This window comes from Mustela nigripes, chromosome 7 (genome assembly GCF_022355385.1).
Source record: "Mustela nigripes isolate SB6536 chromosome 7, MUSNIG.SB6536, whole genome shotgun sequence".
NCBI classification, from domain to species: Eukaryota; Metazoa; Chordata; class Mammalia; order Carnivora; family Mustelidae; genus Mustela; species Mustela nigripes.
The window spans coordinates 50,661,419-50,672,644 of NC_081563.1; the positions used below are offsets into that span (position 1 = coordinate 50,661,419).

The following is an 11,226-nucleotide window of genomic DNA, read 5'->3' on the forward strand; positions in this document are numbered from 1 at the left end:
AAAGTGCTAAAGGGAGAAGGGAAAAGAGAAGGGGGAAAAAGGAAGGAAAGCAGGTGTTTGGAGAGCATGAAGCTGAGAAAAGATCAGAAGGGAGAAATGGGCAGAAGCAGGACTGAGGTCCTGCTCCAAGCCATGGGGGTGTCATGAGTGGGACCATAATTCTGGCTGGTCTGTGTCTGTCCAATTCTGGCTGAGCCCATGATTCTGTACCTCAGCTCTGGACCCCAGATGTGTCTGCCACTCAGTTCTCTCTTTTGGTTTCTCGGGCCCACATGGAGTGGGATTCAGTTTAACATTTTTAGAACTGTGGTTCCCATAACAACCAAGCAGGAACTGTTGTCTGTGAAATGTAGCATAAGCACACATGCGCACATGCACACACACACATATGTGCATGTGCGTATACATGTGCACATCCCACACATACATGCACACACACATACACACGTGCATTCACCGAGACACATTCATACACGCACAGCATCTACCCACATGTGTACACATGCGTGTATTCACCTGTATGTGTACTCACACATGCACACATGTGCACGTGCACAGATATGGGCCTGCATACATATACATATGCACAAAAGCACATACATACATACACAGGCATGCCCTGGATTGCTTTTGCATATTCATAGGAAGCATAGTGTGAGGACAGACAAACATCACCAGGACAAAGTTAGAATCAAGACAATATATGGACATTTTTGGTTCTCTGCAAAAGCAGGTGGATTTGGGGAAACTGTACTTTGGCAGAGGAGGGCCCAGTAAGCTTAATACAGCAAAATGGTAGAAGGAGGGCACTGTGTTTAAGTGCAGACTTTAGAGTTCATGGACTTGAGTTCACATCCTGACTGTGCCATTCACTGGGCTCTGAACTTTAGCTTCCCCATCTGTAAAGTAGGAATAATAATAATGTGTATTTAACAGATTTATTAGGACAATTGAATGATATGCATGGAATGATTAGTGTGATGCTTGGCACTTGGCTAATAGAAGCTGTTATCATTTAGGTCTTAGAAGAAGTGATTTCTCACTTGCTCAACCAAAGAAGACTTTTTGGAGGAGGAAAAAAATTCAGGAGGTCGGGGACAGAAGAAAAGATGTTGGGAGAAGGGTAGTTTGACTTCAGTGGCTTATTCTGCCTCAGTCCTTATTAAATTTACTTGTCCTCCAAAGCCACCAGCCAAGTCTACAAATTATCCTTCTTCATATTAAATGTTCAATGCTTTTTTCTTAGCAGGAGTAGATGGGGTCAAGAAAAGTCTCCATCAGCCTCATTTATTGGAGAATCCTCAGGCTATGCTGATTTCTGTACTGTTGCAGCCAGACTGTCCCTCATAGCTTTGGTGCTCAATCCTGCACAAACTCATCTCTGGGCCTTTGCCCAAGTACTACCCATAGCCTGAAATTCCATCTCCCCTTTTCCTCCTCCAAAGCCCAGCTCAGCCATGGGCTTGATAGCCCTAACACCATGTCTGATCTCTCAGGCCCCCCCTGCAGCTCTGTGGACTTCCTTCCAGTCCAGGCAGATTGTTCATGCTTCACTGGCTGGGTAGGCCTTAAGCAAAGGCCCCTCGAGATGCTCTAGTGCTAGAGGAGCTAGGCTTCTCTCCTATCCAATTTCAAGGCAGGGTGGGGGTAGGGGGTTGAGAGGTGGGACTCAGGGTGAGGTGGAGGATTGGGTTGGGGTGGGTGGAAAGGAACCAAACCCAAAGGCCACTGTCTCTCTGCCTCTTTTCTCCCCCTCTAGGTCCGGGATGGGATTTGTGTTGGGGCCAAATTCTCGATGATATCCTCAAGGGCAAAATTGGGTCCTGGGAAAGAAATCACTGCCAGCTTTCCTGGTTCCCTAGGGATGCCCAGAGAGAGGGGATCGACTCAAGCAATCTTGGCGGAGACCAAGCATCAGGCTGGAGGTCGCCCAGTGCACAACCTAGGGCGAGGCCCACGAGGCTGCTTAGTGACCGTGGCGCATACCCCAGAGCAGCGCAGCGCAGCCGTTCTCTTCCTGACCCACAGAACCCCCTCCCCCTCCCCCGGGATCTGCCCTGCGTGGTAGCAGGCCCAGCCAGGGTGGTCGGGCTAAGGCGGAGAGGTCTGAATTAAAGGTGGGCAGTAGAGGTGCCTGGGGCGGGGAGAGGTCACTGGGCGGTGCCGGGAGTCTGGAAGACCCAGACCCCAGGAGAAGCGCGGTCCAACGGCCCCAGCACCCCCAGGGCGGCGCCGCGGACCCCTCCCCCATCGAAGCCACCTTCAGCGGAAAACGTGGGGTCCCGGCGCAGCCGCTTCTGGCTGCATCTGCCGCTCCCCAGCTCGCAGGAGAGCCCGCCCCGAAGGAGGGGCCGGCTCCGCCCCACCTCCTAGCTGCCTCCCTCCCCCTTCTCTTCCTTTCCTCCGGCCGCGAGTCCCCTCCTCCTCCCTCCTCCTCCTCCTCCATCCTTCCCCCACCCGGTTTGTGTGCCCCTCCCGCTGCGACTGGCTGGGAGGCTCGGCCGCCCCCGCCCCGAGAGGGAGGCGGGGGCGCAAGCCGCGGCGGCCACCCGAGGCTGCGGAGGGGAACGAGATCCGAGGCCCCAGGGCGGCCCAGCATCTGGACACGGCACGCGGGGACTGCTTGTGCACCCCCAGCCGAGGGCCGCGGGGCCTGGCCTCGCCGCGGGGTGGAGGAGGTAAGGGCGAGTCTTGGGCGCGCTGCGGGACCGCTCCTGGAGAGAGAAGGCAGGGAGGACCCCAGCCTCTGCCTCCTCCTCCTCTTCCTTCTCCCCCACAGCTCTCGGGAGGCCCGCGAGGCTGCCGGACCGGGAGGGATTCTGGGCAGGCCAGGCCAGAGGCAAGGAAGGGGTTAATTTAAGGAATTAAAATCAGAACGTTTTGAGACCAGGCTTCCCATCCCCCCTTCTAGCCAGTCGCTCCCCGAGCCAGGTTGGGGGGTGGGGTTGGGCTCCGGTGGGACTCTGGACCATGGAGAGCCCGGCCAGAGGGAGGGAGCAGGAAGGCGAGCGCCCACAAACCCAGCCCTCTCCACCTGCTTCTGGAGAGGGGTGGGGGAGGGGCGTGGTGTTGAGGCCTGGCTGGGCACCTGTGCGGGAGTCTGAGGGTGGGAGGCTTTGGGTGTCTGTGTGCGTGCCGGTGTGCACGTGTGATGGTCTGGACGATCCGGAGGTGTGCGTGTGTGTGCACGCATGTTTCTCTCTCCTTGCAGCCCAGTGCCTCCGTTGGTGACTGTCCACGGCGATCTGGCTGTGTGCTCCTCACTGCATTGCTTTGCATGTGAGTGTGTGACACGGCGCCTGTGTGCGCGTGCCACGGCGTGCCTGTGGGTAGGAGTGGGGCCTGCTCTCTCCTTAGGTCGGATGTGCAGTGAGGAGGGGCCCAGATGGTTTTATGGGTGTGGGATCCAGGTGCTCAAGCCATGTGTGTGTGACCTTGGGAGGTGTGTGCTCGCTTGCAGGAGCACAAGAGTGAAGAGGAGCTTAGAACAGAAAAGGCAGTGTCAGGGCTGCGGGGAAGCAGGGGACTGGATGCATTGACCCCTGTGGGTCTTCACTAGACTGCTCTGGGAGGTAACCTGTGGTGACCCCAACCCAGGTGTGGAGAGCCAGAACCCTGTCCTTCTTGGGGGATTTGGAGGGCTTTGGAGAGTCAGGGGGCATGCCTTTATTCTCCATCCACAGGGACACTTCCAGCTGCCTCCCCATCCTCAGAACACCTCCTCCACCTGCTGGCAGATGTCTCCAGAAACCACTGAGCTTAGAGCTTCGTTTCTTTGGCCTCTAACGCCATCTATTAACATCCAAATCTTCCTTCCCCGTTTCTGTAAGTTCTACCTTCTCTGCTCCTTTCCTGCATGCCAATTTTTATGGAAAGAGGGAGAAAGAGCTCTTGGGCCCAGAAGGCCAAGTGAGAGGTAGAGGAGAGGCCAGAGGGGGAGACGGGAGCCAGGGAGCATGACCAAGAAAAACCCAACTCTGCTAACTTATCCCATTTGCCTGATCTGAATTTAAAAGAGAAAGAGACCAAGAGGAAGTTTGGCTATAGCCACACACTTGTTTCTAGATTTAGGGATGCCTAGCCTATATCTCATTTGGGAATATTTATAGCTGGAAGGGGGTGATGGTTGTTGAAAGGTAACTGCCATCCTGCCTTTGAGTTCCCTGGACTTCCCTGCCTCTCTGGAAGCCCACCACTCCCTTTATTTAGTCATTCAACAAATATTTATTGAGCCCTACTATGGGCCGGCTAATGAATATTGTAGAGCTGGTGTGACATTCTCCTCGCAATCAGAAGAAACATATATTAAGACTAAGAGCATGGGTTTTGAAGTCAGTCAGGTAGTACTTGGTTCAAATCCTAGCCTATCACTCATTCCCTGGTGTGTAACAAACCACCCCAGAATTTAGGGACTTAAGACAAGAGTGATTTGTTATTCTTCATGGTCTGTGGGCTGGCCAGGACTGTGGCCATGGCTGTGGTCTCTCATGGCACCTCTCAGCAGCATTCAGTTGAGGGACTGGCTGGAAAGGAACATCAAGATGGCCTTTCATCCTCCAGGGCCTCTCTACCTGGGACGTCTACTTGGTCAGTAATTTAGCCTGTTTTTTAATACGGCAGCTGGATCCCAAATGGAAGTATTCTAAGAGGATAAGCCCGCTGGGACAACAGCTTATCAAGCCTCAGCCTGCATCAGGCTTGCTAATGTCCCATTGGCCAAAGGAAGTCACATGGCCAAGCTCTGCATCAGTATGGGAGGGGACCACATACGGGGAAGAATCCTGGGAGGCATGGTTCCTGGGGGCCATCAAACCACAGTCTGTTCCAGTCACTTCCTGGCCTTGGGCAAGTAATTTGGCACTCTGAGCCTCACTTTCCTCCTAAAGTAGACACAGTACCGCCTGTGGGCCGCAGTGTCTTGAGGATTAAATGAGAAGCATGGTATCTGAGCAAAGTAATTAGTAGGTAAATGTTCACTGTTCAAATTATTAGACTGTAAGCATCTTGGGGGCATGACTGTCTTATTCATCTTTGTGCCTCCAGTGGCGGTCATGGCCCCTGTGTTTGATGTCTTTTTTTTTTTTTTAAGATTTTATTTATTTATTTGTGAGGGAGAGTGCACACGTGCACAAGCAGGGGGAGCGGCAGAAGGAGAGAGAGAGAATCTCAAGCAGACTCCCCACCGAATGGAGCCCATGGAGGGGCTTGGTCTCATGACCCTGAGATCCTGACTTGAGCCCAAATCAAATTGGATGTTTAACCAACTGAGCCACCCAGGAGCCCCTGTTTGACATCTTTTTGTTGGGTGGATAAACTAGAAAGAAGCAGAGAAGCCCTAAACCTTGGAACTCTGGTAGAGTGACAGAGTCAAGAAGACAGCAGGTCCTCGGGCTCTCTGCTCGGCGGGGAGCCTGCTTCCTCCTCTCTCTCTCTGCCTGCCTCTCTGCCTACTTGTGATCTCTCTCTGTCAAATAAATAAATAAAATCTTTAAAAAAAAAAGAAGAAGACAGCAGGTCCTTACTCCCCAGTGGGTGGGAAGTAAGAGACAGGGAAGTACTTGTTATTCCAGGTGATTCTTGGATTGACTTAATTATAACCAGATTCATCCCGTTTCATAATGAGGGGCAGAAATCACTTCAGCTATATGAAATCCATCAGCACATCCATTATTCAGTGTTAGTCCTCTAAGAATGATACACTGATGTCTGCTGTGTGGGAGGAAGGTGTGAGGGTGAATCATTTGCATTGTCCTTGCCCGCCAGTGTGTGCATGGGGTGGGATCTGATGTGCAAACAGGTCTATGACCATCCAGCATGTGACACCTGTTGCCATGTGTGAAGATCTACGGTAAGGGGTGATTCACACTTGGATGTGCTTTGAGCCGAAGGAGGGATTTGAGGAAGGCTTTATGAACAGGCAGCATTTGAGCTGGGCCTGCAGAATTCCCCATGTGGAGAAGGGAGTCCCAGGAAGAGGGACTAGCATGAGCCAAGACTTAAGGGTGTGACAGCTCTTGGCACTTCTCAGTGAGCTAAGGCCCACAAGGCTCATTAAGGTTGCACATGGGAAGCAGATGCAAACGCTAGGCTGGCAAGGCTGAGTGGCGGTCGTGTCCTGGCCCACCTTGAGGGCAGTCAAAGTGTGGTGGACTTTACCTCCCAGAAAATGGCCTGCGCTCAGAGACTTATTTGAGAAGGAGAGTGACATGACTGGATCTGTATTTGCAGAAAACATGAGAATTGAAAGCTGGTGGAATTAGGAGTACAGTTAGCAACGGTATCAATGGATCAGATAGAAGGGGATGGTTATGGTCTGGGGCAGGGGCTAGAGGAAAGAGAGTCAAGTATTTAGAAGGTAGTATTACAAAAACTGGTGATTGGTGAGGTCTGAGGAGGACTTTGAGAATTCAGAGATGCTTTGCCGGTTGTATCCAAGGTGAAGAGTAGATAATGAAGACGTTGGTCAAGACAGGGAAACAGGAGAAAGAAGCAGGCTTGAAGGTGAACATGGTGCTATTGTGAGTTTGTTATTAGCCATCGTAAGCTCTGAGCCCCCGACATTAACATATCATCCTTTTCATCCTCTCCCTCTGTGCAGGCTGCTTGTAAGGTGCACTTAAAAATTAAAAAACAAACAAACAAACAAAAAACTGCTATAAATGTCAGGTCTAAGGCTTTGGGTTATGTGTGCCTCAGGATACCACAAGTGATGGTATAGATGAGAGTTAGCTAAGAAGCATTTAAATATGTTCAGGTGTCTCTCCTCTTAAAAGCTCTGTTTGGAATCTCCCACGCTGCTTCTTCCCCCTTCACAGTTGAGGTTCCTGTATCCACTCACTGTCTCTATCTCACTCTCCCTTCAACCCCATCAACCGGGTTCATGAAAGCGGGGCTCCCTGGAATCCCCAGTGGACCCTTTGCGCCTCTGCTCTGGCTTGTGTCATCCCACTTGCGGTTTACACTGTTGTCTACACTACTGCCCACTGCTTCCCTCCTTGACATCCTCTCTTCCCAAAGGTTTCCCACCAGAATTCCCATTGCTTCTGCCGGTTCTTAGGATCTTCTCGGTTCTTCTCCCTCCTCCACCTCTCTGAGGATCCACTTCTCCCCTGCTCCCCTCTCTCTGCACCCTCTCCCCGATCCTACTCATTCACTTTTACGCGTAAGGTGCGAAAACTGTATTTTTGGCTCCACATTGCATACTATACGCTATCTCTACTTCCAGGGCCCACTGGAACCTCAAACTTGTGAAATCTACAACCAAACCAATCTCTCCCCCAAATGTGCCTTGCTTCACTTTCCCTGCAAACTGAACCGCAGCGCCATCTACCTAGATGCTCAAAACCCCAAGCTGAGATTGATCCTTTACTCCTCCCTTTAATACCAGCCACAATTATTCTGTCACCAAGCCTTCTTGACTCTCCTTCCTATGCTGCTCCCATAACCATCCTTCTCATTGTGCTCCTGCTGCCTTGGCCAACAGTTTCAACTTCTTCCTGATCTTGACCCCCTGTGGGCTGTACTCTCCACTGTACCTGATACATTCATGGCACAGAGGAGGGGCTCAATAAATGAAACATGAATGAATTCATGTTTTAATAAAGCCCAGGGAGAATTCTAGGCTAGAAATATCAATTTGTGAGAATGTTAGGACTTTTGGTCACAAGGGACAGAAATAACCATTCAAATTACTTTATGCAAAAACGGATATGTACCAACTCAAATAACTGGAAAGAAGGGGGATGAGTGGGCTTGGGGCATGACCGTAGCTAGGTTCTCCCAAAATGTGATGAGGATTCTTCCTGGCTCTTGGTTCAGCTTCACTCTGTTGCCATACTTTTCCCCCCACCGTACATGGACTTCCTCCATGTGGTAGGCAGAGGTTACACAAGGCCATAGACCGCTTCATGTTCACTAGCCAGTGATCTCAGAGAACAGAAGACTCCTCAGTTTTTCACTTCTATTCCCAGGGAAGGACTCTGTTGGCTCAGCTTGAGGAATGTGGCTGTTCTGGGGTCATTCACTGTGGCCAGAGAGGTGGGGCACCATGATGGGTCAGGCCTAGGTCACGCAGCCCTGTCAGAACCACAGGGAATGGGGAGGGGCAGCTTAACAAAGAAGGAATGAGCTGTTCTATCATCAGAAGGTGAAGAAGGCTTGCCAAACAGATAAAAATGTGGAGGTCCACTGCAGGAATTCTCAGGGCCTATTTGGTAGTGGAAGCCGTGAAAATGTAGGATTCTCTGTGTTTCTGGCAGAGACCATAATCATGTGACCGTAGACAGGAGCCAGGGAAGACACCCATCTCAAGATGGTTGGCCTTGTTTGAGGAGATGAGACTCACATACCTGAAAACTTTACCCACCCACCCCCCAAAAAAGTCAATGCCTTTGGTTCAGGCTGGAGAATCCTAATCCTTCCACCCAATGAAAACCTTCAGCTGGGTTTAGAAGAAAGGAGACTTGAGATAGGCATTTCAGAAGTGGGGTAGGGAGCAGAAGAGGTCCTGCGGATGGTGAGGGGGCAGGTCCTGACTGAAAAAGGAGGCAGGTCTTAGGGCTGCAGGGGTTGCTGATATGGGGAGACGAGAATGCAAAGGAAATCGCCAACTGTTATGTCATGATACTAATAATACAGGACTGTGATCAAATTTGAACAGGCAACATTTCTATTTTTCTTCTTCTTCTTCTTCTTCTTTTGCCTCCCCCTCCCTCCATCATCTTCTTGTTGGCATTTGGGCAAAGCTTATACTCACGCTGAGGAAGTGTACACATCTAGGCAAAAATATTTCTAAGAATGATTCATAGCCATTCCTCTGCTCTGACCTGTGGAGGGAAACCGTGGTGCAGGCTGGCCTCAGTGAAGAGCCACCTGGACCTGAGAAGTCCCTTCTACCCTGCACAGCCACACACAGCTTGCACCCCCAGACTTTCCCCTTTCTTGGGGACTGGCTAGCAGGGTATTGTGCAGGAAGAGGATGCTTCAAAAGTATATGGGGAGGGGAAAGGGGAGACTGGTTGGTTCTGATGTCCGAAAGGGCCCCCACAGAAGGGACCAGCACTTGGGATGGTCGGGTACACATGGGTGCCTTGATACCAGGCTGACCGGACATTATGGAATAACCCTGTTCCTAAGCAGGTGTGTGTGTGAGTGTGCTGAATTCTATTTCTTTCTTTCTTTTTTTTTTTTTTTAAAGATTTTATTTACTTATTTGACAGACAGAGATCCCAAGTAGGCAGAGAGGCAGGCAGAGAGGGAGAGGGGGAAGCAGGCTCCACACTGAGCAGAGAGCCCAATGAGGGGCTCAGTCCCAGGACCCTGAGATCACTGAATTCTATTTCTAACATCTGTGGTCACTTTGCCAACTTCTTCAATTTCATCTATAGTTGCTAATTTATTCAGGTTTTCTATTTCTTCTTTGGTCAATTTTGGTAATTTATATCTTCCTGGAAAAATACACACTTCAGGGGCGCCTGGGTGGCTCAGTGGGTTAAGCCGCTGCCTTCGGCTCAGGTCATGATCTCAGGGTCCTGGGATCGAGTCCCGCGTCGGGCTCTCTGCTCAGCAGGGAGCCTGCTTCCTCCTCTCTCTCTCTGCCTGCCTCTCTGCCTACTTGTGATCTCCCTCTGTCAAATAAATAAATAAAATCTTTAAAAAAAAAAAAAAGAAAAGAAAAAAAAAGAAAAATACACACTTCATCCAGATCTTCAAAAATTTGGGCCAAGAGTTGTACCTGGTTGCATTTTACTAATTTAAAAAAAAAAAAAAAATCTCGGTGAGTGGTTCTATCCCTTTTCTCATTCATAGTGTTATATATTTTTTTCTTTCTTTCTTTCTTTTTTTGCGCTTTGAATAGATTTGCCAGAGACTATTTTGTTGGTCTTTTCAGAGAACTATCTTCTGGATTTACCTCTAGAGGCTACTTTTTGGTTTTAATACACCTAAATGATGGTGATGTTAGAACAGTGACTAAGTATTTTTTTTAAAAAAGAAATTTTAAGTCCTTGTCTTCTAGGTACTAAAGTACTTCTTGAGTAAAATAATACAAAATCTTGGATTTGCTCAAAATTATCCAGTGGTAGGGTGGGGGAAGTGTAAGGAAGGAGAGCAGGTGTCAGATGAAAGAACTGTCATAAGTTGGTCACTGTTGAAATCGGATGCTGGGTACATAGGAGTTTACTGTATTTTTGAATATGTGTGGAAATGCCCATAACAAAAACCCATGTTTTCCTTTAATCCTTGTCCCACAATGCATACCAAAAATTTTTGGATTTTACAACTCCATTGTATAAAAGGAAACCATACAGCTTGCATGCTACCAAGTCACTGTCAGTTTATGCTATTATGGTTATTTGTTTAACGCCCTTAATTTAAAAAATTGTTCTAGACTTTTAAAAAAAGGTAATCACAAAGTACAAAAAGAAAGCATATATAACTGTTTATATAGTCTTTGGGTAGGCCTGGACTCAGTAAACTTGAAAACAAAATCAGAAATCCTAAAGATTTTTACTGAAGCAAACTATCAGCTTTATTATATCAGTAAAGACCATAAACAAGCCAGTCGACCCACTGGAGAAAACCATTTATGGTTTATAAATGACAAGGGATCAATATTAGAAAAAGTCTTTGAATATCAATAAGAAAATATGAATGTTCAGTATAAAAACGAGGAAAATAGTGCAGAGGCAAAGTCACCAAAGAAATAAAAAGGAATGCTAAATGTGTAAAAAAAAGAAAAAAAATCCAGCTATAGTAATCAGAGAAAGGCGAGTAAAGGGGCGCCTGGGTGGCTCAGTGGGTTAAGGCCTCTGCTTTCAGCTCAGGTCATGATCCTGGGGTCCTGGAATCGAGCCCCGCCTCGGGCTCTCTGCTCAGCAGGTGCCTGCTCGTGATCTCTGTCTGTCAAATAAATAAATAAAAATCTTAAAAAAAGAAAGAAAGGCAAGTAAAACAGCCAAACCACTTTTCACTCTCAAACTAGCAAGAGTACAGCAAGGCCAAAGAGAAGCTGAATTTGGCTGCACTTGGTAGACGCTGGGCATGACCAGGAGTCCTCTGTAGATAGAGGAGTCTGGTGCCTAACGGGACAGAGGAGAGCCCTGAGCTGAAGCCGGGGCTGGCAATCTGGGTGTGAGGAAGAGCACAGAGCAGGAGAAGAGAACCACCACAGAAAAAAAGGCCATAGGTTTTGTTTGTTTGTTTTAAGAGTTTATTTATTTGACAGAC

The 11,226-nt window shown here is 49.0% G+C and overlaps 1 protein-coding gene across 2 annotated transcripts in view; it reads left to right on the top strand.

Annotated features, from left to right (window-relative positions):
* Window positions 1-2,400: 2,400 nt before the first annotated feature.
* The window catches only part of FBXO41 (F-box protein 41), a 26,691-nt gene continuing 17,865 nt past the window's right edge, over window positions 2,401-11,226 (top strand). Inside the window, exons 1-3 of one of the 2 annotated variants that reach the window (XM_059405837.1) lie at window positions 2,401-2,678; window positions 3,212-3,279; window positions 3,684-3,825. The gene's annotated coding sequence lies outside the window, so the exon portion shown is untranslated. The remainder of the gene's footprint in view (window positions 2,679-3,211; window positions 3,280-3,683; window positions 3,826-11,226) is intronic. The other variant, XM_059405836.1, reaches the window with a different exon arrangement.